Raw genomic sequence first — 27,651 nt, 5'->3', positions numbered from 1 at the left:
AGATAATCTTGTAGGGAAATAAGAAGCTTACATCAGTGAAGATGGTCACAACTATGCAAGATAAGTGCAGTTGCAGGAAAGGGTCTATAATGTTTGCAGTTCATATTTCCAGTGACAAGGGTAAGGATGTTGATGAGGTTGAAGTCCTCAAGAGGTACCCTGTCTTGCAGCAATGTTAGGATGTGTTACCAGCAGAGACTCTAGAGTTTCCACCTCACAGGGAAGTGGAATTTTCTATTAAGTTTGTACTAGGAGTGGCACCAACATCAAAGGCACCTTACAGGATGAGCACTCTAGAGATAGTGGAATTGAAGTTGTAGTTGAAGGAAATACTTGATAAGGGATACATTAGGCCAAGTGTATCGCCTTGGGGTGCACCAGTGTTTTTTGTGAAAAAGAAGGTTGGTACTCTTAGATTGTGCATTGATTAAAAGCAACTGAACAAGGTAAACATCAGGAATAGGTATATGTTGCCGAGGATCGATGACTTGTTTGACCAATTTAAGGGAGCAACACTGTTCTCAAATATTTATTTGAGATCAGGATATCACCAGCTACGCATTAAATTATAAGACATCTACAAGACTTCCTTCTAGACCAGGTATGGGCATTATGAGTTTTTGTGGTTCCTTTTGGTTTGATTAATGTTCCAACTACTTTAATGTGTTTGATGAATAGTGTTTTTCATTCTTATCTAGATAAGTTTGTGATTTTATTCATTGATGCTATATTGATATATTATAATAATGAGGAAGAGCATGTCGAACAGTTAGCAACGGTGTTGAGATTGCTAAGAGAGCATCAGTTGTATGCCAATATTAGTAAATGCAGATTCTTTTAGACATAGGTACATTACTTGGGACATATTGTCTCCAAGGAAGGCATATCAGTGGATCTAGAAAAGATAAGAGCCATCATGGAGTGGGAAATTCTTAGAAATGTGGATGAAATTAGATCATTCATGGGGTTAGTAGGTTACTATAGGAGGTTCATCAGGAAATTCTCACGGATTTCCTATCCTATTAACTCATTGCAGAGGAAAGGAAAGAAATTTGAATGGATAGAGGAATGTGTAGCAGTTTTTGAATAATTGAAGCAGTTGCTTACAAATGCTCTAGTGCTAAAGATCGAAGATACAAATAAAGAGTTTGTGTTGTGTACAGATGCTTACAAGAGAGGACTTGGTGGAGTCTTGGTGCAGGAGGGACATGTGGTGTCCTTTGAGTTAAGAAAATTGAATAAGCACGAGCAGAACTATATGACACATGATATTGAGTTGGCAGTGATTATTCATAACAATGTAAACTTTGAAACGGGAACTATAAACTCAAAACGGGAACTCTGGCCAAAAAGCCCCGAAAAAACACCAAAAACAATGCTAAAAACGAAAAGTGTGTATACTGGAACGATGATTTTATTTTTTAGGGGTCAATTTTGAACATGTTTTAAAAATGAAAGTGACTACGAAATTTACTACAAAATTTTTGTGCAAAATATAGCTTCAAAACAAAAGTGATGATACTGAAACAATGATTTTTTTTTTTTTAGGGTCAATTCTCAAACTTTTAAAAAAATGCTAGTAAAACCAATTTTTTATGTGTCAAACAAAGTTGTTTAGGTGGAAAAAAACACATTAATGTTTTTGGTAGAATATCATTTTTCTTTCCTAAGTATAAATTCAACACGTTTTCAACCATAACATGCTAAATACAAAAGAAATTGAAATTTTTTCAGCTATAAAATTGAAAAACCATGACATTATGAACAAATTACATCACTAAATGAATTCAAAAGTCATTATTTGTATATTGAATAAAACATACATTATATCTCTAATTTAATATTGCATTGTAGATATTTTAAACAATAAAAATTATCATAATTAAGACATATAATCCAACAACATAAAAATGACTCATAACTTCTCATTTAACACCATATGAAAATCATTAATTTTATTTCAAGATACGATGCATACATCAGTTATATAAACCGTCTTAAACAATTATTCAAAATCACTCATATTTTCTTGCACACCATCAGAATTCACATCTTCAGATGAGTGACTGGATGCTGACGAAGATGTTCTATATTCTTCTCTTTCATCAACTAGTGCCCCATTTGAGTCCACATGCATGCCCAACATTTCAGGTTTCAAAATTCTTCTAGATCTACGAATGGTTTCAACAGACTCCCATCTCAACACTGTTCCTTCTGGTAGCAACCTTTTCAGAATCTCTATCGTCTTGAAGCGAAGAGTTCCTCTCTTTTTTAAGTTGAAGTTATAAACAAGTATGTCAACATCCTCCAATTTTAATATGTCTGTGCAGTGATTTATATTTGTACCCTTTCTTTTTCTCTTTCCGCCATTTTTTTTTGTCAACTACCATCTCTGGCTTATACACACCATTGAATGGGTGTGTACTTGTGGCATACCAATGTACTTCAACACTTGTAACATCCTCATTTTCTGTAAAGACATTTATAACTTTAGCAACCCAAAATGGATAGCCATTGGGATCTCCATCTGTTGGCATTGCAATCACGCAACCCTCCTTAATATCCTGTACTGAACCCCTGTAAAGGTCTTCCATGGCTTCACGTTGTGCAAGGGATCTTCTGGAACCAATATACATCTCTCTTTCCTCTGCTTGTGAAGAATTAGTAGTACCTTGAGATTGTTGTTGTTCAACAATGTTTATTTCCTCATGTTGATTCGACATATTTTGTGGCCAAATAAATGGATTTTTCAAAGGTATATCTTCATTTGTTGTTGTTGAAATGATATCACTTTGATTATTGAAAAATGACTCCCACCAAAGTACTCATATGTATATCTAATACATTTTTTAATTTCTTCCAGGCAATCAGAATAATTTATATCTCTATTTTGTCTGTGTGCATTCTAAACTTCACCAACTGATTGTAATAACAATATTTTTGATGCAAATATTGGATGATCTAGAATGAACTTCAAAAATTGCAAACTTGATGATGGTGCCCTTTCTGCAGTAGTTGAATACTTCTTGCCCCATATTAGTGTTTTCCCATCAATTTTTTTGATACGAAATTGATGTTGGAAGCTAATGTCATTAAGTTGTTCAATGCATTTCCCCTCACCATATGATCCCAGAATAAACCTTTGGATGTCAACAGTTTCTTCCAACACATCAAAAGTAGGCTCTGGCATGTATGATTTCTTAATAAATTCAATTAGTGATGGCAAGCTCCCAACTTCCTTCCTCCTCAATGTGACTGAAAAATGACTGAACATCTGATCAATATGGTCATGAGTGTGCTTAACAAGAAGGAAACCAACCTTTACCTTTTGAAAATTTCTCAATTCAACAAGCATGTTTAGATATCCAAAAAAAACATGATTTTTGTTTTCACGACAAGTGTTGTCCAATTGTAGATACAAAACTTAAGGAAGATTACTAGACCAATGAGAAATCACATCATGAATTATGGTTATGGTCAGATTTGCATCATTATGAATATTTGGAGCTGTGAAGTACACCCTTGGCAACATTTTCCCAGTGAAGACCATACAACCGACCAAGTGAAACTGAATAAAAATTTCCTCCTGTAAATTTTTGGGTGTGCGAACAAAATGTGGTAAAAGTGTTTTTTTCTGGTCCGTACCATCAATTATCAAACCCAAATATTTATTCGGATTATCATAACACTTCTTTCGATGCTTGTACAACTTTTTCATTTCATTTGTTTATTGTTCGCGATGCTCCTGAAGTTCTTTGACAATTAAATCTACACAACATAAAAGAAATTCATTAAGAAATATGTTTTCATAGTTGATGACTATACAATTTTAAAAGTTAAAGTTATGAATGCTTACCTCTTTCTGACCCTTCACATTTGTCCCTTTTTGATTTAAGAGAAGCACATATACTGCAAATCCCCATCCTTGTCTTCTTAAGAATACGGCCATTGTTGAATTCTTTCTTCCATACCTTCACAAAATATTGATATGTAATAAACCGACCATGTCGCTCAGCACCTTCTGCATATTCTTTGTATAAGTTGTAGATTTCTCGTCTTGAAAAATTATCTGGAATATGTATTGTCTCTCTATTTGGCATACATTCTCCATTCTTTGAAAAGAAATCTTTCATCCATGACATTGTAGTATTTGATAATGGCCCAAGCTGTCTTTTATGACGTACTTCTGAATAAAATGTGGGATCCTTTTCCAAATTTTTTTGAATTCTCGAGAGACGAAAATTCCCAATCGAATGAAACATTTTAAAATATTTTCTACAGATAAATAAAGTCCTAATATGATAATCATAACCTGACAATGTAGATTGCATGCACCCAACTAAATATGAATTTTGCATGCTTTTATTCATTGACAAATATCTCTTCCTGCTTTCTAATGCAAATTTGAAATCCATATGTTTCAAGCAATCTTTTTGGCAACATTCACTTAAAATGAGAGCGCTGATAGAACTTCTTCTCGTCAGATATTCTTCTCTACCCCTTTTATAACTAGAACATCTTGCATTGATATGAAATGATCTGCTCCTACTCCTCGATACAATATTTCTTGGCAACATCTCCATCATTGGATCATCATTTGTATAAAGATTTCATCATCATTAAGAGGAATGTTATCCACACTATGATCAGCTCTGCTTTTCAAATATTGACTTGGAGGATATTGTTCATCTTCCCCTTCTTCAGTGCTACTGTCATAGTCCTTAGAATTCGGACTAAATGGAAAATTTGACTCGATGTTTAATGGATATTCTTCCTCATGTTCATTGTCAGTGCTACTCTCATAGTCCATAGAATTAGGACTACGTCGAAAATGTGATTGTTTACTTATTGAAGATGCTACATCCTATCCTTTGTCACTGCTACCTTTATAATAATTAGAATTAAGACAAAGTGCATCATCTTGTCCTTCATCACTGCTGCTCTCATAGTCCTTAGAATTAGGACTAAGAGGACACTGTGACACTCCATTCTTTTGAAATTCATCATCACGCTCTTCATAATTGTTGCTCTCATAGTCCTTAGAATTAGGACTAAGTGGACACCGTGACAGTCCAATCTTTTGAAATTCATCATCTCACTCCTCATCACTGTTGCTCTCATAGTCCTTAGAATTAGGACTAACTGGACACCGTGACACTCCATACTTTTGAAATTCATCATTATGCTCTTCATCACTACTACTCTCATAGTCCTTAGAATTAGGACTAAGTGGACACTTTGACACTCTATTCTTTTGAAATTCGTTATCAAGCTCTTCATCACTGTTGCTCTCATAGTCATTGGAATTAGGACTAAGTGGACACCGTGACACTCCATTCGTTTGAAATTCGCCATCATGCTCTTCAAAACTGCTGCTCTCATAGTCCTCAGAATTAGGACTAAGTAGACACCGTGACACTCCATTCTTTTGAACTTCACCATCATACTCTTCAAAACTGCTGCTCTCATAGTCATTAGAATTAGGACTAAGTGGACATCGTGACACTCCATTCTTTTGAACTTCACCATCATTCTCTTCATCACTATTGCTCTCATAGTCCTTAGAATTAGGACTAAGTGGACACTGTGACAATCCATTCTTTTGAAATTTGTCATCAAGCTGATCATCACTGCTGCTTTCATATTCCTTAGAATTAGGACTAAGGGGAATTTGTGACTCTTTATTTATTTGAAATTCTCCATCCCCTCTTTTATCAGTGCTGCTCTCATAGTCCTTAGAATCAGGACTAAGTGGAAAAATTGACTTTCTATTCATAGTGGAAGAATTCCCGCTATATTCATCAATATGAATAGAGTTGTTACGCGATGAAGATGTTGATGGTGTATAAATCAAAACTTCACTATCAGAGCAACCCATCCCTTTCTAATAGAAGATGTTGAATGATACAAATGGAGAGTCTCCTAAAGATATTATATAGCTTAGAGAATGAAATTTTCCCTCCAAAAAGTTTCGCGAAAATATTTCCCTCCAAAAATTTTCGCGAAAATATTTCCCTCCAAAAAGTTTGTTAGATTTATTTACCTTCATTATTTTATTCTACAATTTATTGAAAAATGTAAACTAATTTTTTTTATGAAATAAATCATTAAAATTAAAATTGTAAACTACAACTTCTACATTAATTATTTTAAAAGTTAAAGTATATAATATTTACTAAACAATTGAAGATTTTTTTTCATTTTTATAATATATTCTAAAAAAAATTAATCCCACATTCAACACATTGTAAAACAATTCTACAATATTCAGTTTATAATATTTTAAAACAAATTATCCCACATTAACCGTACGGTAAAACATCTTCGTAATTTCGCTTATATACTAAATTTCATTATCACTATTACTCACATCACATCCAGGTTTTCTAAAGTTCGTTGAAAGACTTGTGAATTTGTGGAGCAGCTACATTGCTATCAACAACATATTTAATGAAGAATTCTCGCAATTGAAAGGTAAGTGAATTTTTTTCCTTGAAAATTTTCATATTAAATTAGTTTAATGAAAAGATTTTTTTCTTCTTAAATTAATCATTTTTCTAAGCCCAAATAATAATTAAGTCCATCGCGAGCATGGTGGGCCCGACCAAACTCAATCGCCCAACAGCTGTGGGCGGGCCACCGTGGTGTTGCGGGGTGGATAAGGAGGGTAGGCGGGCGGGCGGGGTGTGAGGGCGCGGATGGGGTAGTAGGGGTTGTGGGGGCAGGTGGGGCTACGGTGCCCACTCTGGCGGCCCGCCCACCTGCCGCGAGGGTTGGGCGTTTCGTGTGGGGGGGGGTGTGGGGGCGGGTGGGGCTACGGCGCCCACCCCGGCGGCCCACCCGCCTGCCGCAGGGGTTGGGTGATTCTAAGGTAGGGGGTGTGGGGGCGGGTGGGGCTGCAGCGCCCACCCCGACAACCTGGTTGCCGGGGTGGGCGCTGCAGCCCCCCCAACACCCTCACCCCCTCCACCCACACCTCGCCCCCCTGCTCCCTTGCCCCCTCACACCCACCTACCCCCCCCACACACCCACCTACCCCTCCCGCCCCATCACACACCCACCTACCCACCCACCCACGCACCTCTCCCCCCCACACCCTACGCCCGCCCCCAGCCTACCCCCGCCCACAACCTCCCCTTCTCCCACCCTCCCCGTCCTCCCCGCCCACGGCCTCCCCTTCAGCTGCTCTCCCTGCCCACCCTTCCACCCGGCCTCCCCCATCCCCTCACCCGCCCTCCGTGTCCACGCCCGCCCCCTCACACACACGCTCTCCCCACCCCCTCACCCACCCTCCCTGCCAACGCCTGCCCCCTCACCCGCCATCATCCGCCCTCCCTGCCCATGCCTGCACCACTCGCCCCACTCGCTCCATGCCCTGCACGCCCCGCCCTCCCCACCCACCCTCGCCCATGCCCACGCCCGTCCCACCCACTCACCCACCCCCTCACCCGCCCGCCCACGCCCACGCCCACGCCCACGCCTGGGCTGCGCAACCCCACCCGCCCGGTTGGTGATTGGGCGATAACCCCAGCAGCATGCGGGTGGGCCGCTCGGGTGGGCGTCGTAGCCCCAGCCACCCCCACACCCCCTCCCCCACACTCTCACCCCCTCCATCCACACCCCGCCCCGCTGCCCCCTCCCCCCTCACACCCACCTACCCCCCCCAAACACCCACCTACCCCTCCCGCCCCATCACACACCCAACCACCCAGCAACCCAAGCACCTCTCCCCCCTGCCCACCCTACCCTCGCCCCCTCACACCTCGCCCACCCCCAGCCTACCCCCGCCCACCCTTCCACCTGCCATCCCCACACTCGCCCCCTCACCCGCCCTCCTCGCCCACCCTTCCACTCGCCCTCTCCCGCCGCCTCACCCGCCCTCCGCGTCAACGCCCGCCCCCTCACCCGCACGCCCTCCCCACCCCCTCACCCACCCTCCCTGCCCACACCCGCCCTCATCCGCCCTCCCTTCCCATGCCTGCCCCACCCGCCCCACTCGCTCCATGCCATGCACGCCCCGCCCTCCCCAATCACCCTCACCCACGCCCATGCCCACCCCACCCCCTCACCCACCTGCCCTGCCCACGCCCACGGCTGGGCTGCACCACCCTGGCGGCCCGCCCACCTGCCCGGCTGGTGGCTGGGTGATTCTGGGCCGCACCACCTCGGCGGTCCGCCTACCCGCCCACGGGGGTTAGGCGATTCCCATCCGCCCGCCCAGCCTCCCCCTCCTCGCCTGGGCCATGCCACCCCGACGACCTGCCAGCCCGCTCAGCCTTCCCCTCCCCGCCAGCCCACTCCGCCCTCCCTCCCTACCCCTCCCCGCCCGCCTACCCACTCCGCCCTCCCTTCACCTCCCCGTCGCCCACCCACTCTGCCCTCCCCACTCGGCCTCCCCCTCCCCGTTCACCAACCGCGCCCTGCCTCCCCCTCGCCGCCCGCCCACCCACTCCGCCCTCCCTGCCCCTCCCCGCCCGCCTACCCACTCCGCCCTCCCCAATCGGCCTCCCCCTCCCCACCCTCCCTACCCGCCTACCCACCCCGCCTGCTCGGCCTCCCCACCCCACCTGCCCACGCCCGCTCGGCCTCCCCACCCCGCCTGCCCACGCCCACTGGGCCTCCCCACCCTGCCTGCCCACGCCCGCCCGGCATCCCCACCCCGCCTGCCCACGCCCGCCCTGCCCTCACCTGCCACGCTCACTCGCCCTCACCCTCAGCAACTTTTACTCAGCGTCAGAAGAAGATATGGAAAACAATCAAAATGTAGTAATTGGTGATGCTACAAAACTACATCCAAAGAATCAAGAAAAAAGGCCTCTGGTGGATAAATCTAGCAAGGGTAAACAAGTTACTTTTGAGGACGATGAAGTTGAAATTGACAGTGAAGCATATGTTTCCATTAATAAAGATGACATTGGAACTGAGAAAAGTTGTAAAAGACCAAAAGTAACAATGCCCAAGTATAAATCTGTTGGGAATGTTATGACGAAGAAAAGTAAAGTTGAAGATTTTGTAGTCATTACCAGCAGTCAAGAACCTAGTGAAACTTCAAAAGAAAGTAGAGAAATCATTGCACCAGGAGCTTATTTAGAGGATGGCATTATCAAAACAAAACAAAATTACATTCGTCAGAATTTAACAAAGAGAAACTTAATTGATGGTGGTCGTACATTTCAGCTTAATGCTAGACAAACCTATAAGGAAAGTGAAGGACAATGTCAATATCAAGTCAGAAAGCCACATCATCTGCATGTTCACAACTTGAAGACATTTATGAGGTACAATGCATATGCTCATGTGGTTAGTTATGTGCTTCTTGTTTATCCACTTCAAGTTCCCAACAAAGAAGCATTTGATAAGTCAAAATGTTTTGAATACAATTATTATGTGCTTGGGAGGAACCATTCTGTAGAAGCTCAAAGACAATTGATGAAGGAATATCCTAATAACCCACGTTTTGAAACAATGAAATGTATCATTTATGTTGGTTTATCAGATACAAAAGCAAAGTTAGTGGCATGGGATCATAATTCAGATAATGAATATAGGATGTCTATGACTTTCATCCAAAGGGTTAGATTTATTCATAGTGAATTTCAAGAAAAAAGTGGTGGGGATAGGATAAATGCTACTGCAGATTTTCGAAAGGAATGTTGTATGGAAATAGGCTATCAAATTGAAGAGAAAACCAATTCAAAAGGTGGAAAAGGCAACAAAAATAATGATTTATTTAGATGTGTTGATAACATTTTCCAATTGGCATTTAGAATTGGAGATGTTTGGAAGTTGATTGATGAGATTTTTAGCATATGGGAAGACATTGGAATTAAAAACCAAAGGGTCAAAATGTCTAAGCCATTGATATGCAGCAACAGTAAATCAGCTCCTGAAATGAAGCAGCTTCCAGACGATATGACTATCACACCTTGGAGGGCGATGCAAGGAGTGAAAGATGAAAAAATTGTCAAAACAATATTATCTCGTATGAGGTCAGGGGAATTATCATTGGAAGAAATGTCTGAAGAATTTCAAAAGTAAGTTTGTTGAATTATTTTTATTTATTTCTAGGTTATAATTATCTTTTAAATAAAATATGTTGTTCTTGGTAGTATTTGTTATACATATCATTATATGAACTTTTTGTTACTTTATCTATGCAGTCACAAAGTTTACATGAAAATTCAAGAACAAATGGTTAGATTGTTGAATGGAGATAGTTGGGATGATGTTGTATGCAACTATCCAAATTCAAGTTCTACATCAACATTAAAAGCTTTTTATCTTGCATTTAAAAAGGTATCTTGATTTATACATTTATTTTTATTCATCTGTGTACTATTTTTAATTTATAACTTACACATATATTTGTTTATTTTATAAAAGATGAGGAAGGATGATAATGGAGCACCAAATAATTTCAAAACATTTTTTGAAAAAATAAAGATCGAAAGATTGAGGAAGCAACGTATTAAGAATGTTGAACTTGATCCAACTCTTAATCATTTCATTTGGAATGGTCTAGACACTATTCAATATCAAGTAATACAAGGCGACTGTGAAGACATTGCTAAACTCATACCTAAAAGGGATTATGCCCTAGTCATTGCAAATATTCGCCATGGTTTCAATATTCCAAACATTGACTATGATAGTGACCCTTATACTTATCAAACTCTTAGTAAAGTGGTTGCAGGATTTCTAGAAGTCATGTCATCACCATTATGGAGATTTGTGACATTTCATTCATACACACAATTGGCAATGATATTGTCAAGCTTCAAGTGGAAAACAAATTCAAGGATGCAGCTTATATGGTAAGACGTTTAAAATGTATATTTGATTAATGTTGAAAAATTCATTTATGTACAAGTTAATTGAACTTTTACTATTTCATGTTACAGGCAAAAGTCAAATATTCTTAACAATGAAGATCAACAATTTATAAATGATCGTGAGTTCATTCATATTGATAGTTGGGCAAAAGATGATAGCCATATGTCTATGATTTTTAATCGGGTAGACGGAAAGAGTCATAGCCAAATACTGAGTTATGATGTTGTTGTGAGAAAACTAACATATAAAGACAAAGAAGAAAAAATAGAGATAGTTAACATTTATCAAAAACCACAATTATTGATTAACTATCTTATAGACATATGTTCAAATGAAGGAGATTGGGTTCTGGATTTATTTTGTGGATCATATAAGTTTTATTATATGGAATTGAATTTCAATATGTTATTTTTTAATTAATATGTCATTGTACTAATTTAGTTCATTATTTCTTTTGTGCTTGATAATTAGGTACAACACTAGCATGTTGCCTTCAAAAAGGAAGAAATTGCATTGCAATTGAAAAAGATCAAGTACAGTGCAATTTCATTCAGCAAAGAATTAATGCTCTTCAATTTCTTCCAGATGCAATGTAAGAAATTGGGTTGAAGAAAGGGGACTTTAGTGAATCACGTGTGGCAAAAAAGGAAAAGGAACCCCAACCACCATTACATGGAATGTTCGGAAAAACATACATTGGGAGATGCGCAGTCATCAAAGATCTATTAGAAGAGGAAAATGAGCAAAAGGAAGCATAAAATATTGTGGAAGAAGACAATGATGAAACTCTAGAGGACGAAGAGTTTGGATTATGTGACATTGTTAATTAAATTTAAGTTATGCTTGGAAATCAATCTTTGCAACGTTTTGACTTTGACATTTTATGAGAAGAATAAACACTCAATTAAGGTTGTTATGCGGTCAATATTTGTAATATGTGATTTTCGCATTGATTTTTAAGTTAATCATTATTTTTTGAAAAAAAATGATTATTATTATTTTTTTGAGATGAAATTCATAAAAAAAAACTATTATTTAACCATTTTTAGTTAAAATTTTCATATAAAAATTATGATTTTGACATGTCAATTCAAGCAGAAAATTATCAGAATGTGTAGTTTCTTAGTTATATTTATGTTAAAAATGGTTATTTTTATGTCCATTGTTAAAAAACACTTTTTTTTAGAAACAATTATTTCATGTGGATTGAAAAATTAATTAAGGATGTATAAATATGTAGAATATTGAAAATTCAAAATATCGACCTTCTAATTTAAAAATGCAAAACAATAAAAACCTCACTACAAAAAAATTAAAAATAAAATAAAAAACAAGAAAATATGAAGAAAACGCCCACTTCAAAAATTATCAAATTTACAAAATAATTATTTACATTTCATACATTAGAAAATTTAAAGCCAAAATATAGGTCTTTTAAAAAAAGGGTCTGATGCAGAATACCCACTTTTTTAAATCAACATAAAAATCACTACCATTCTAAAATGTAATGTACATAAAAAAAATTAAAGTGCCAAAAACTATGCTCTGAAAAAACATGTGTGTTCTGCATCACCGCTTTTCAAAATCAGATCACTTTTTTGCTATCTCTACGAAACAGGTAACAGTATTAGTTCCCGTTTCAAAGTTTACATTGTTTCATGCCTTAAAGATGTGGAGGCACTATCTTCTTGTTAAGAGGTTTGTGTTGAAAAGCGACCACAATGGGTTGAGGTACTTGTTTAACCAATTGAATTTGAATACCAGGAAAGCTAAATGGTTAGCTACCCTCAGTGAGTTTTCCTTCAAGATCAGGTATATTAAGGGTAAAGAGAACAATGTTTCAGATGTTCTTAGTAGAAGAGTATAGGTAAATCATTTAAAAACTATGAGCTGATATGGGACATATTTACTGTTAGAAAAATTATATATTACAGAGAAATGAAACACATAAAATATTGCGGAAACATAAAGACTTAAAAATCATAGAACAAGAGAGACACATATATACATGGTTCACCCAATCTAAGCTACATCCACAGAAAAACAACCAGTCCTTCCTTTTATATTATCCAACAAAATGAAGAGATACAACCTCATTAAGGGAGTTTTGAGGTCTAAAATGGGCCTCCTAAGAAAAAATGTACAACCAAAATAAACTTTATAAGAACCAATAGGATTCAATATGATGATGTCAACCATGGGGGATGATTCACCATTTTTGGAGTAAAAAAGTAAAAGGATAAAAAATAATAAAATAATACAACTACTTTTTCAACACGTATTTTCAACTTATCTCCCTAAGTTTTTACTCAAATTTTGAGTGGGAGTACTTGTTGGATGCAAAATTTAATCCCTCATCCAAGGAGTACTAATGTTGTATAATTTTGATGGATCTTGCTACACGAAAAATGAGAAATACATGAAAAAACATGACTGCAATCACGTTTTTCATGTATTTCTATTTTTGGGTGTAGTAGGGTCCATCAAAAGTATACAACATGGGTACTCCTTGGATGAGGAATCAAATTCTGCATCCAACGAATGTTTCCGCTCGAAATTTGAGTAAACACATAGGGAGATAAGTTGAAAACATGAGTTGAAAAAATAGTTTTTTTGTTTTTTGCCCTCTAAAATTTGATGATGTAATTTAATCTTATTTTATTATTTTCACTATTATTTTATAATTTCCTTAGGAGGCTCATTTTAGACCTCAAAAATCCCCTAATGACAGTAGATCCATTGTAATTTCCTCTTCACTCTCACACAATCTCCTCTCTCTTTCTCGCTCAGAATAGAGATATACACAGCCTCAATAAAACTCTCTCTTTTATAGCGAGGGGATGCCTTCTAGGGAAAAAAACCCTAAATTATACATAACTTCTACCATCAGATCATCCACCTAATGAATGACCCAGATTGACTACGAAACTAGAATAGTTTACAAGGCAATTTTACATCTACTTTTAGCTTAGGGGGCAATGCTGCCGAACCCCCACCATGGGGGGCTCATAAAATTGTCGCCCCCCCCTGGACTCCCCTGAAGGTAATTAAATTGGCGAAATTTCCACCCCATTAGGAATTTGGGTCCAATGCGACGATACCTCTGAATAGAGAAGATAATCCGGCTCGACACTCAACATTTAGAAGATCAAATCTTACGGGCAGGAAAACATGATGATATGTATTAGCAGCTTAAGAATACATTACAATAGGGTACACGTGAATAAGATGTGGATTATCATCTCACGGAAGATGGCTTGGTGAGATTTAGGGAAAGGATCTATGTACCAGATAACAGTGAGCTCAAGAAGCCTATCACGAGGGAGTTTGATGTCAAGCCATATTAGGGTCACCCAGGATATCAGAAGACGTTGATAGTTGTTAAGAAGTTCTATTATTGGCCGAATCTAAAGAAGAAGGTGGAAGAGTTTGTGCCTAGATTCTTGGACTATCAGTAAGTGAAAGTTGAGTGTAAGCACCCAACTGGTTTGTTACAACCTATTTTGATTCGTGAGTGGAAATGGGAGGTCATTTCCATGGATTTCATCACAGGTTTTTTGAGGAAATCGAAGCAACATGATTCCATCTTGGTTTTGGTTGACAGGTTGAGAAAGGTAGCTCACTTCATTCTAGTGAAGAGTACTTATTCAACTAGTGAGGTAACACATGTCTTCATCAGAGAGATAGTGTGGTTGCACAATGTTCCAAAGAAGATTGTGTTTGATAGAGATGATAAGTTCACTTCCAGGTTTTGGAATGAGTTATTTGTAGGTTTGGGCTATGAAGTTGACCTTCAGTACAACTTATTATCCACAGATAAAGAGGGTCAACAAGATTTCAGAGGATATGCTGAGGATGTATGTCATGCATCAGTGGAGGAGGTGGGAGGAGTATCTTCCACTAGTAGACTTTTCTTACAAAAATGGTTATCAAGAATCAATGATGATGAGTCAGTTGGAGGCACTATATGGGTGGAGTTGTAACACTCACATCAGTTGCAGTGATCCAGTGAATAGGTACTTATTGGACCAGATAGATTGAAAGAAATGGAAAAGGAAATGCAGGTTATAAAGAAGAATCTAAAGGTAACACATGATAGACATAAAAGTTATGCAGATGAGCACAAGGAATTTAAGGAGTTTAAAGTTTTGGAGCATGCATACTTGCACATCAAGCCCAAAAAGATATTCTTGAGGGTTAGATCATGTGCCAAGTTGACACCTCGATATTGCATACCTTTCGAGATCTTTGAGAGGATTGGACCAGTGGCCTACATACTTGCACTGCCTCTGATAGTGAAAGTCCGTGATGTTTTCCATGATTCATTAGTTAAAATATGTGTCAACGATGTTGATCATTTGATTGATTGGTCTGTATTGCAGGTGGAGCTAGAAGGATAATTCCATCCAAAACCTCAGTGCATATTGCAGTGAAAACAACTCATGCTCTAGAACTAAGGAATCTAGCAAGTTAAAGTGCAGTGGAACCACTTTGGGTCCGATAAAGCTACATGGAAGATGGTTGTTCATATGCTGGCTATGTATCTTTCATTATTTTACGGTGGAGGCAAACGATTGTTTGGTATATGTACATATTTATGTATGGTTGTTATTGTAAAAATTGCAATGAGCTATGTTGTAAAGCTCCAATAAGTCGTATGGTTGTCATGTTTGTCATGATGGTTTTGCTTTTAAACAGGTTATTCATTGTAAATACTTTATCGAGCTAAGTTATAAAGTTCCATGGGCAGTATGTTTCAATTTTTAGTTGTCTTGCTAGTTATAGGTGTCATAGAACACTGCATATAATGTTCCCCTAAGGAGAGGGGTATGTAACAACCCCAATTTAAAATCTCATGTAATAAAGTTAATAAAGGAAAAATAGGACCCAAAGTCATGGGACACATATTCCAAGATGAATGTTGCGAAAATTATCCTATTGGGCATCACTTGTTGTTTATTATGGCTAAGGGGAAATTTAAAAAGGAAATGGAAAGTTCTTGAAAAGGAAAAAATGCATTATTGGCATTTTATTTATGAAATAAAGGAAATTAAGAGAAAATGGAGGTGAAAGGTCACAGGTTTCATGTAACGAGGAAATTGAAGGAAAATAGATGAAAAATGAATAAATTAGAGGCATCAATAATAAAAAGACATTAGGGCGCCTTTTGTTAGTTTTGTTTTGGAATTAGTCTCAAAGAGGAGAAGATAACCAAGAGGAGAAGTAAGAAAGGAAAGCAAAGGAAGGACAAGGAAAGCAAATGAAGCAAGGATCAAGTAAAGAAAGGTTGGATCAAACGACTTCAGTGGGAATACATGTAGGTAACATGTTGCATGCATGATTTCCTAGCTGGTTTTGGCACACATAGTATATGCATGTGCGTATTTGGTTCATTTGATGTCATTGACATGGGTTTTTCCTGGTTTGAAGATGGTTTTAGCCTTGCCTTCCTAATTCCAGATAGCCATGGTGTGATGGGATCCATTCTTGGTTAAGCTTTGGATTTATGGAAGATTTTGGGTTTGGATGAGGTGGTCTCAGGAAAATCTAAAAGGTTGGGGGTGGAGATGGTTTTCTCCAGGTTTCCCTCGATAGGTGGGTGGAGGCAAGAAAATTCCTCAAGGGATGGTGAATGAATACTAAGGCATCTAAGCTTGTTTGATTTTGTGATCTTCGGACCAATTTAGGTGAGATCATAGTATTGTGAAGGTGGAGATGGTTTAAACTCTAGATTCCCTAGTTGCTTATGTATTGGTTTATCCCATGATATCCCACATTCATGCTTGGAATATGGTATGATGGTGATTAACTAAAAGAAAGATTTGGTTCAGCCCAATCTATGGTTGGGTGGTACATGGAAGTCCCTAACTTGGTTGGTTTTACATATGGTAAATAAGAGCTAAGTTTCTCTTACAATTCATGATTAAATATACTTGTTATTATGTGGATTTAATGGATGTTCTTTCCTTTTTATTTATCTGGTTATATGTTAGTTATAAGCATGGTTTTATGACATATTTAAGTTATGTATCTTAACATGTTTTCACTTATAAATGAATGGTTATTGAATGCATGAACTAATAGATGTTATTACAGCTATTGTGAGAGGAAATTAGTCCTTCTTGGTAAACCTTAGATAAATTTCAGATCTCTATGTTCAAATATGCCTTCATGACCTATATATTTCATATTCACAATGTGTTTGATGGAATGAATGTAATGGTTAGACCGGGTGAGGTCAATTCCTTGTCTAAGTTTTCTGTTAAGTGTTTTTCCTGTGTGTCATCCATCATTCTAGAAAGTTTCATTAAATTCTAAGTAAAGGTCTGGCTCCTAGCCCTGAAAACGTGGTTTAGATCTCATGGTCACTGGCATAGAATTGGGTGAAAAATACTGCAGTCACTCCCTTGTAGGCTCATGCATGCGACTAAAGGGTTATATTCAAATTCAGGTAATGTTATGCCAACGTCTCGGAGTGCAAATCAGTGAAAAGGGAAAGTTAACTCAGGGTTTGGGCACCTAGAAGTGTGGTTTACCTCTTAGGGGACCTGCAACGCCTGAGGGAAGTCAATAAGGTCTTGGTTTGTCGACTCTATTTCCTTAAGGTGATTTAGGAGGTTGAGTCATGTCATAGTATCCCTCCACCCATGTTTACCTCGACAAGCCAGTGAAAGTAAATATGGGAGGTGGCATTACACATTGTGATCATATTAATATTTTCCTTTTATGCATGTTTTTGTGAACGATCAATTCCTTAACTAGGATTCATACTATTGGTTCAAAGTGCACATCATTTCAACATGAGCATATAATTCCCTCTTCATGCATAACATGTAGGTTAGCTACATATTTCAGTAGTGTGGGTTCATTCTCTAGTATGAACTTTTTCTTTTTCATTTTATCAGTTTATTGTTTTCCACTTGGATGTTTTGATGCTGGCACCAATTTTTTTTCTTTTTAATGAAGTGTAAAGTGCCTCAAGTTCATATATATTATAGGTGGACTCATTACCTTCATGGAAGACATTACCTCAAAAGGAAGTTCTTATGTAGTAACATTTTCTTTGGTTTTTGATAGGTGCATATGTCCTACTCATGAAGAGCTAGAGAACTTTGGGACTCCAGAAATCACCATTTATAATGTAGGGCAGTTTCCATGCAGTCGATTCACTCATTATATAAATTCTACTATCACTGTTGATTCAAATCTTACCAGAAAAGAAATGGTAATTCTTGGAACCCAATATGCTGGGGAAATGAAGAAGGGCTTATTCAGTCTGATGCATTACCTAATTCCCAAGGAAGGAATTTTATCTCTTCCTTCTGACTGCAATATGGGAAATGAAGGAGATGTGAATCTATTCTTTGGTATAATAGGTATTATGGGTTTCAAATTATAACAATTATTCAAATTTGTTTTTATGGATTCATTTTTTTAATTTATGTTTTGTAAGAGTCAACAATGACAAAGCTTGACTATGTGAATGAACTAGAAAGACAACACTATCAATAAACCCAAACCGACATTTGATTGGAGATGATGATCATTGCTGGAGTGACAATGACATTTCATAATTAAGGGAGGGTGCTATGCAAAGTGTATTGAAACTTCAAGCAGAAAGAGCCTGACATATGGAATGCAATCAAATTTGGAACCAATGCGTACACCATTCTTTGTTTGCTAATTTAATCCTAGTGTTATTACTTTTATTTTAAGATTCAAATGCCAATGAAAACCAATGCACTTTCTGATATTTTATTGTATTTTAAGAACTTTGATAGTTTAATAGGAGCATATAAATGTGAAAGAAACCCTCCCTGGAAACAAACAACTTCACCTAATACTTATATGGTAGATCAGAAAATGTTACATGAAAAAAGGTATTACATTGAAGGTTAACGACAAAGAGGATTTGTCCATTTGGACTGTGTATCGGATCAACAATATTTAGAACTTGATATTCTTCATTAATGTTGTCATATAATCAACTAAAATCACAATCAAACATTAACCATTTTGACTTTCTTATCAGTTCACATCAAATTATTATTCAACCAATAAAAATAGGTTTGTGATGTTCTTTCATTGGTGTTATAATCTAATATAGTCTAAATATTTTTGGTGTGAATTTGAGAAGCTCCAAATTATTATGGTTCTAGAACTATTAAAGCTAATATTTATGCTTTTGGATGTTTTGTTATGGTAATATTCCCTTTGAAATTTATTTAAATTGCAGATAACAAAAGGGAATCATATATAATACAGTACATTAAAAATGCAAAAATTCCATGTGTTGGGCCTCACATAAGAATTCCATTCTCCTATCATGTGATGCTTTTGGTGTTCTACTTCCAGTTAGGAAGTTGACATTGACCCAAATCATGTATCACTTCATCAATGGTTATACTACCTTGGTAATATTGTCTGGGTTTATACATATGATTCCTTTTTCAGTCTTCTTCAGATCTTGTGTTCTTGAACTTTTTCATAATTTTAGGTAGCAGGCACAGAATAAGGATCCAAGAACCATGAACATCTTTCCTCAGCAAAAAAATAAACATTTCATACTCTACAAAAATCAATTTACAATATGCACATAGGAATTAACCACCAAGTTCTTCAATTTACAGTATGCACATGGGAAAGATAATGAGAATGTCAAGAAAGGATTGTATATGTTCACCCTATGAAGTTTTGTATATAGAATACCTTTAACACATGAATGAATGAAAGTAAAGATTCTCCAATAGTTGAAATTTCGTCAATTTTTTTTCAATCATTGACCCGCTATGTTTCTCTTTTTAGCAGAGGCTCACCAAATTTTGAAATGTATCAACAAACATTCCTTGTCAATCAACATAGGGCAGCGGATTTCTTGACATCACTAGATAAGGTATGCTCACAATTCATGCTTATTCAAAAAAACATGAGCTACAACTCTTGACTATTAGGAGAGCTTTCTATGAGCACTAGGGCCTATCCTTTGCACCAACATGATGAATTAAAAAAGATTGAAATCCTAACCATGTTGTGACTAGTGCGTCTTGATGATCGTTTGGTCATTCCTGGATCATTAGGGTGCTAATACCATTTATACAAGAACTAAAATGATTCATTGCATTTGCCTAATTGCATGGATATACATGTAGAGAGCATCTAATTATGATTTATATAGGTTTCAATAATTCAATATAATTTCACCAACTTCAAAGATAAATTGTGATCATATTAAAATTTTACTTATATGCACGTTTTTGTGAACGATCAATTCCTTAACTGGGATTTGTACCATCGATTCAAAGTGCACATCATTTCAGCACAAGCATATCATTCCCTCTTCATGCATAACATGTAGGTCAACTACATATTTCAACAGTGTGAGTTCATTCTCTAATATGAGTTTTTTCTTTTTCATTTTATCAGTGTATTGTTTTCCACTTGGATGTTTTAATGGTGGGACCGTTTTTTTCTCTTTTTATGAAGCATAAACTGCTTCAAGTTCATATATATTACAAGTGGTGTCATTGCCTTCAAGGAAGTCATTAATTCAAAAGGAAGTTATTGTGTACTAACATTTTTTTGTTTTTTGTTTTTGATAGTGTTATGAAGAATTTGGTATCTACAGATAAATACTAATTCCCAAGAGAGTAGCTATATCTAGAACAATAGTTTAAAGCACTTCAACCTTTCTCTATAAACAATAGATAAGACAAAGAGAATGAGAGGACCTACTTTTATTTTCGCTTTCCTCTTGTCTCCTTTTTATCGATACTATCACTCCTTCCCATACTTAACACGCTTGAGAAGTACCTGTAAACATCAAAAGAAGACAAAGAACCGATCAAAGAAAAATATCTATTCATTACAAGCAAATGGAATTAGATACATTCACACATATAAGCATCACATATCAAGATAAGCATACGGAAAAAGGTGCAAATACTTTATTGAATAGAAGGAAGAATTACAACCATGAAGCCTGATTCGAAGTCACTCCTCCAACTTTGGTTCCATCCACATCACATCATAGGCATGAAAATCTGGCAACATAATGACACTCACAATAGTCTCAATTCTCAAGCTAACATTATCTCCTTACAATCATCAAAGTCCAGCCCTTGATCACTTAGATGAGTGGTCAATTTATAGGAAGATGGAGGAGGTTTTTTCATCAATGAAGGTATTGAATGGCCTTCCATACTTAGAATTAGTTCCATGGAGGAAGAGATGAGAGGATAGGATGTATCTTAACTCATTCCTCATCCATTTTCGAGCTCATAGGAGATGATAAGTGTGGGGTCTAAGAATATTCATAGAACCGTAAGTGAATTTTGCTCAATCTCGCCCAACGCAGGTCAAAGTGGGCTAAGTGCTCTGCAACGCACCCTTGCATGGGCCTAAGTGCTCTGCAGGGCACCCTTGCATAGGCCTACCTGTGCTGGTCCTTCAAGGAGTCATTTCAAGATGTCTTCAAGCCATGAAACTATCAGGGAAGGGGGCATTCAAAGTGGTGACTTGTTTAGGGCATGTAGCAACTAAAATTAGGGTTTTATGAGCCCTAAAACATTGATCTGAATGATGGGAGTGTTGTGCCCAAATGGATCTGTAACAGATAGGAGCATACTTCCTACTCATGAAGAGATAGAGAACTTCGGGACTCTAGAATTCACCATTTATAATGAAGGGAAATTTCCATGCAATCGATTCACTCATTATATGAATTCTACCACAAATGTTGATTTAAATGTTACCAGAAAAGAAATGGTAATTCTTGGAATTCAATATGTCGAGGAAATGAAGAAGGGATTTTTCATTTTGATGCATTACCTAGTTCCCAAGAAAGTAATGTTATCTCTTCATTCTGGCTGCAATATGGGAAATGAAGGAGATGTGAATCTATTCTTTGGACTATCAGGTATTGCAAGCTTCAAATTTGGCAGTTATTCGAAGTTATTTTTATGGATTCCTTTTTTTTTAATTTATTTATGTTTTGTAAGACTCAACAATGACAAAGGTTGGCTATGTGAAGGAACTAAAAATACCACATTATTTATAGACCCAAACCAATATTTGACTGGAGATTGCGAGCATTGCTGCAGTGACAATGACATCTCATAATTGAGGGAGGGTGCTATGCAAAGTGTATTGACATTTCAAAGGAGAAAGAGCCTGGCATTTGGAATGCAATCAAATTTGGAACGAGTGGGTACACCATTCTTTGTTTACTAATTTAAGTATGGTGATATTACTTGTATTTCAAGATTCAAATGCCAATGAAAACCAACGGAACAATTTAGAAACAACTGAACTTTTTGATATTTTATTAGATTTGAAGAACTTTGATAGTTTAATGGGAGCTTATAAATGAGGAAGAAACTCTCTCTGGAAAGAAACAACTACACCTGATACTAATACGGTAGATAAGAAAACGTTACATAAACAAAGGCATTACATTGAAGGCTAACGAAAAAGAGGATCTTTCCATTTGGAATGTGTATCGGATCAACAATATTTTCAACTTGAGATTCTTTATTAATGTGGTCATATATTCAACTAAAATGACAATCAATCATTAACCATTTTGACTTTCTCATCAATTCACATGAAATGATTATTCAACCAATAAAAACAGGCTTGTGATGTTCTTCCATTGGTGCTATAATCTAATATAGTCTAAATATTTTTGGTGTGAATTTGAGAATTGTCAAATTATTATGGTTCTAGAACTATTAAAGATAATTTTAATGTTTTTGGATGTTTTGTTATGACAATATTCCCTTTTTCGTTTCTTTAAATTGCAGAGAACATAAGGACATCATATCCCATAGAGTACATTAAAAATGAAAATATTCCATGTGTTGGGCCTCACCCTAAGAATTTCATTCTGCTAGCATGTGATGCTTTCAGTGTTCTATTGCCAATTAGGAAGTTGATATTGACCCCAATCATGTATCACTTCATCAATGGTTTCACTGCCTTGGTAATATTGACTGGGCTTATATGTATGAATCCTTTTTCATTCTTCTTTAGATCGCTAGTGTTCTTGAACTTTTTCATAATTTCAGGTAGCAGACACTCAAGAAGGATTTAGGAAGCATCCACATCTTTCGTTAGCAAAAATAAACATTTCGTACTCTACACAACTCTATTTACAATATGCACATGGGAATGAACCACCAAGTTCTTCAATTTACAATATGCACATGGGAATGAGAATGAGAATCTGTGTAATGAGAATGTCAAGAAATGCTTTTATATGTTCACCCTATGAAGTTTTGTATATAAAATATCTTGAACAAATGAATGAATGAAAATAGTGATTCTCCAATAATTGAATTTTCATTATTTTTTTTCAACCATTGACCCGCTATGTTTCTCCTTTTAGTAGAGGCTCACCAAACATTGAAATGGATGAGCACACATTCCTCATCAACTGAGATAGGGTAGTGGATTTCTTGACATCACTAGATAAGGCATGCTCATAGTTCTTGCTTATTCATCAAAATATAAACTACAAATTCTGAGTGTCAGGAGAGTTTGTTGCTAGCACTAGGGCCTATCCTTTGCTCCAGCATGACGAATTAAAAAAAATGAAATACTAACCATGTTTTGACTAGTGCATCTTGATGATCATTTGGCATGCCTGGTTCATCAAGGTACTAATATCATCTATACAATAACTAAAATGATTCATTGCATCTTCCTAGTTGCATGGATATACATGAGGAGAGAATCTAGGTTCAATTTATATAGCTTTCAAGAATTCAGTATAATTTCACTAACTTCGAAGATAAATTGGGATCATATTAATGTTTTCCTTATATGCACGTTTTTGTGAACGATCAATTCCTTAATTGGGATTCAGACCATCGGTTCAAATTTCACATCATTTCAGCTTGACCATATCATTCACTCTTCATGCATAACATGTAGGTCAACTACATATTTCAGTAGTGTAGGTCCATTCTCTAGTATGAGTTTTTTCTTTTTCATTTTATTAGTTTGTTATTTTCCACTTGGATGTTTTGATGGTGGCACCATTTTTTGTTTTTTCTTTATGAAGAGTAAAGTGCTTCGAGTTCATATATATTATAGGTGGTCTCGCTACCTTCAAGGAAGGAATTACCTTAAAAGGAAGCTCTTGTGTAGTAACATTTTCATTGGTTTTTGATAGGTGCATACGTCATACTCCTGAACAGCTAGAGAACTTTGAGACTCCATAATTCACCATTTATAATGCAATGCAATTTCCATGCAATTGATTCACTCATTATATGAATTCTACCACCACCCTTGATTTGAATCTTACCAGAAAATAAATTGTAATTCTCGGAACCCAATATGTTGGGGAAATGAAGAAAGGCTTATTCAGTATGATGCATTACCTAATACCCAATAATTATGCAAGAGAAATTAGGAAGGGATTATTTAGTATGATGCATTACCTAATTCCGAAGAAAAGAATTTTATCTCTTCATTCTCGCTGTAATATGGGAAAGGAAGGAGATGTGAATATATTCTTTGGACTATCACGTATTGCAGGTTTCAAATTATAGCAACTATTCGAAGTTATTTTTATGGATTCCCTTTTTTAATTTATCTATGTTTTGTAAGAGTTGGTAATGACAAAGCCTAGAAATGTGAAGTAACTGGAAAGACCACACTATCAACAAACCCAAACCAATATTTGATTAGAGATGATGAGCATTGGTGGAGTGACATTGGCATCTCAAAATTGAGTGAGGTTGCTACAAAAAGTTTATTGACATTTCAAAGGATAAAGAGCCTGACATTTGGAATGAAATCAAATTTGGAACCAATGTGTACATTATTCTTTGTTTGCTAATTTAAGTGTGGGAATATTACTTGTAGTTCAAGATTCAAATGCTAATGAAAAGCAATAGAACAATGTAGAAACAACTGGACTTTCTGATATTTTATTAGATTTGAAGAACTTTGATACTTTAATAGGAGCATATAAAATAGGAAGAAACCCTCCCTAGAAAGAAACAACTACGCCTAATACTAATATGGTAGATAAGAAAAAGTTACATAAACAAAGGCATTACATTGAAGGCTAACGACAAAGATGATTTGTCCATTTGGAACGTGTATCAGATCAATAGCATTTGCAACTTGAGATTCTTCATTAATGTGGTCAATTGTGCAACTAAAATGACAATTAATCATTAACCATTTTGACTTTCTTATCACTTCGCATGAAATGATTATTCAACCAATAAAAACAGGCTTGTGATGTTCTTCCATTGGTGCTATAATCTAATATAGTCTAAAATTTTTGGTGCAAATATGAGAATTTCCAAATTATTATGGTTCTAGAACTATTAAAGATAATATTTATATTTTTGGATGTTTTGTTACAATAATCTTCCATTTGATATTTCTTTAAATTGCAGAGAACACAAGAGCATCATATCCCATATAGTACATTAAAAATGCAAAGATTCCATGTGTTGGGCATCACCCTAAGAATGTCATTCTAATAATATGTGATGCTTTTGGTGTTCTACTGCCAGTTAGCAAGCTAAAATTGACCCAAACCATGTATCACTTCATCAGTGGTTACACTGCCTTGGTAAGATTGATTGGTTTCATATGTATGATTCATTTTTCAGTCTTCTTCAGATTGCTTGTGTTCTTGAACGTTTTCATAATTTCAGGTAGCAAGCACTGAAGAAGGAGTCAAGAACCATATAATTCTCTTTCATAAACAAAAAGTAAACATTTCCTACTCTACACAACTCAATTACTAGATCCATGAGCAACATTCTCCACCTATTTTGGAGTTGCATTTCTTATGCAGCAGCCAACCAAATATGCAGACATGTTGGAAAAGAAGATTCAAAAGCATGGTAACAACATGGCTGGTTAAAATTGGGTGGTCTAGTGGGAGGTATTGTGATACATTTCATCCAATCTTAGATGGAAAATATTATTTGTAACTAAGTGGTTTGATTGAGACTTATTTTACTACAATATATGGTGGGTCAGTCCTAATATTGACAAATTATTATGCAACTACGGTGTAGGACAGAGCATCAAGCTTACTTATACTAACAGAATCATAGATGTTATAAACAATGGCAATTTTTTGAATGCAAACAATACAGAAACACATGTTTTTGGCCTGCATGTTCCAGATGTTATTGAGGGCATTCCAATACAAAATAACACGTTTGGACTACTACTTGCAATGCCAAAAGTGATCGCATAAATGAAAATGGTCGTAGTAGATCCAACAATCAATCCCTATACTCAACCTCGACTAGGGTAATTTTTTTGTTAGATCACAAATAGATTGGAGTTTTAGCTTTACATTTACATTTAATTAGTTGGGGTAACATTTTAACTGAAAATGGATGGGAGGAATTGTGAAAGTAGAAAACATAAGGCCTTTTTCTACTAAGAGAATAGTTGGGTATGTAGAACCTTACTCATAACTAAATTTATTTTGTGCATACAATTATCCTCCCCATGATGATCACAACAAAGAGATAATCATCTGGCCAAGTCTTTGATATGCCGAAATTGATCATTTCCTAATCAAAGAGGATTTTGCAGGAACTAAACCCTAGCTATAAAATGTATTGTACTAAAATGGATTATACCTTTGTCAAAATTTAAGTTAGTGGCAATGTATTGTAGCAAAATGGATTGTGCCTTTCTCAAGGTTAAGTTATAAAACTGATTTGCAGGAGTTCTGTGATAATAACCAAAACTATTCTTTTAGTAAAATTTTGAACTAGTCTTTCAGTCCATAATGTCCTTTACTGCTTTTAGTAAAACTATTCTTTCAGTCCATAATGTCCTTTGCTTCTCTCTTTAAGTTCCTAGTTTCCTGCTTCAAGATTTCTTCAAAGGATTCCCCGCTTAGTCTCCGAAAGGACCTTTTCAACTTATCTTTAAATCTTTCTTCGATACAAAACTGGTAACTCCGAGAAATGCTTATCTGGCTATATAATTTTGATTTCTCTTGAACCTGTAACCAAAATAGTAAGCATCCTCTTCAGTGGAATCAATAAGCCTCATGAATTCCATGCTCAATTGAAACCAGTTTCCTAAGGACATATGTTGCATATACCCTCCCGACACACATAGTTTCTTTGTTACTACACTGCTCTTTCCTACGCTAATGCCTTACGATGTTTCCTTTGCAACATGTGGTGTAATTGCTAGTTATTATGGTTAATTGGATTTCTTTGTTTTGATGAATGATACTTAAAAATTTACTTACCATAAAATACATACACTACCTATGGTATAACGAGTAGATCAAGAATAAGTCAATTCAAAAAAGCAACTTAAAACCTTGTTTTTATGAAACCCGAACATATGTAAAATAGTATAACATTTAAAATTCTTACTCGGATTTAATATTCTTAAACCTATAAGAAGTCAAATTAAGTTAAATATATGTTAGTTATTAATAAATTTAACATAATTTCCTTTTAAATTATAATATATAAAGTATTAAGATAAGTGAAAAAAATAAATATATATATAGCCATATATGTGATAATTATTATTAAATTGAGTCTGAGTTTATTTTAAATTAGATATTATTGAATAGTAAGATAGATATAAAATAAATAATAGATAAAATTGGTGGAACTCCAATCACATTTTTGTTACTTTTAATAATACACTACTTTATTTTTATTATTTTATTATCTCTCAAAATTATGTGAAAGGAATTAAGAAACTAATGATATATATAATCGTTATCTTATTTTAATTTTGCATTAAAAACAAAATTAAAATTCTAACTTTTAAAAAGGAATTACACTTTTTTTTTTT

At 36.4% G+C, this 27,651-nt stretch overlaps 3 pseudogenes; all 3 read left to right on the top strand.

Annotated features, from left to right (window-relative positions):
- LOC149144711 (phosphoenolpyruvate carboxykinase (ATP)-like) overlaps window positions 1-18,522 on the top strand; it is a 36,189-nt pseudogene extending 17,667 nt beyond the window's left edge.
- A 159-nt stretch (window positions 18,523-18,681) lies between these two features.
- LOC149144710 (phosphoenolpyruvate carboxykinase (ATP) 2-like) lies at window positions 18,682-24,684 on the top strand (annotated as a pseudogene).
- Window positions 24,685-24,863: 179 nt separating this feature from the next.
- Window positions 24,864-26,068, top strand: LOC149144709 (phosphoenolpyruvate carboxykinase (ATP) 2-like; annotated as a pseudogene).
- The last annotated feature ends 1,583 nt before the right edge of the window (window positions 26,069-27,651 follow it).

Source organism: Pinus tabuliformis, chromosome X (assembly GCF_031772625.1).
Source record: "Pinus tabuliformis cultivar Carrire ecotype Pingquan chromosome X, CPIR1, whole genome shotgun sequence".
NCBI lineage: Eukaryota > Viridiplantae > Streptophyta > Pinopsida > Pinales > Pinaceae > Pinus > Pinus tabuliformis.
The sequence above is the reverse complement of the archived record's forward strand: the minus strand, read 5'-3'. Positions and strand labels throughout refer to the sequence as shown.